We start from the raw sequence: 1,043 nt of genomic DNA, 5'->3' as shown, positions 1-1,043 counted from the left end.
TGTTTATTTTGTGGGTTTTTAATGGTTTTTTAATGCATATTTCCGCATTTTAAGTGCATATTTTGGCATTTTAAGTGCATATTTTGGCATTTTTAATGGCATATTTTGGTATTTTCAAGTGCATATTTTAACATTTTTAATGGCATATTTTGGTATTTTTAGGTGCATATTTTGGGGTTTTAATGCATATTTTAGTATTTTTAATGGCATATTTCGTGTGCATATTTTGGTATTTTTAATGGCATATTTCGTGTGTATATTTTGGTATTTTTAATGGCATATTTTGGTATATTTGCATATTTTTAGTGCATATAATCAGGACTCAAGTAATTAATAAGAGGAATGATATCAGAATAAATGAAAGTCTCCAATTATTTTTGGTCCCTGCTCGACACTCGTGGTCCCTCCTCGTACAACTCCCTCCCGATTAAGATGCTACATGAGTTGGTGGCCAGCGGGCAATTTCAATTCCGCCCGCCGAGCTTTTCAAAGATCACTGATTTACTTCAAGAAAAGAAATATCTAGTAAGTACTGTAGGGAAAAAAAAAAAAAACCCATCACGAGCCAGCCAGGATTCGAACCTGGAATCTTCTGATCCGTAGTCAGACGCGATATCCGTTGCGCCACTGGCCCCTCATGGGAGCACGGCGTTATTAGCATTTATAAAGATAAAAACCGCCGGCGGGAATTTCAAATTTGGGTTTTGTCTTAAATATGCTGATGCCTCGGTTTACGAATGTTGCGGATGACGAAGATTTTTTTTTTCGCGATTTTTCTGCCTTGGCTAACGAATTATGGATTCGGTGAACGAACTTTTCCGATGAAATGAATGCACGCGCAACAAACAATCAAAGCCGCTGCGGGGGGGAAGGGGTATTTGGGGGGGTCTGGATCACCGCACCCCCCCCCCCTCCGAAATTTCGAGAAAATCACCGAAAACGGGGGGAAAAGATGTCCAAATCTATTTGTTCTGCCACTTTGGTCGCCCTCTCCCCCGAAATGAAAGTGGTCCCCAACTCCGAACAAAATTCCTGGCTAAGGG

General features: G+C 40.2%; 1 non-coding gene across 1 annotated transcript; it reads right to left on the bottom strand.

Moving 5' to 3' along the window:
• Nucleotides 1-561: 561 nt before the first annotated feature.
• Nucleotides 562-634, bottom strand: TRNAR-ACG (transfer RNA arginine (anticodon ACG)). The gene has a single exon. It is a non-coding gene; the product is annotated as a tRNA-Arg (tRNA).
• Nucleotides 635-1,043: the final 409 nt, after the last annotated feature.

The sequence above is a fragment of the Pholcus phalangioides genome, unplaced genomic scaffold, assembly GCF_987345545.1.
Source record: "Pholcus phalangioides strain wild (caught in Gottingen) unplaced genomic scaffold, Ppha-v1.0 ptg000010l_1, whole genome shotgun sequence".
Taxonomy (NCBI): Eukaryota; Metazoa; Arthropoda; class Arachnida; order Araneae; family Pholcidae; genus Pholcus; species Pholcus phalangioides.
This window is presented reverse-complemented; position numbering and strand designations above follow the sequence as displayed.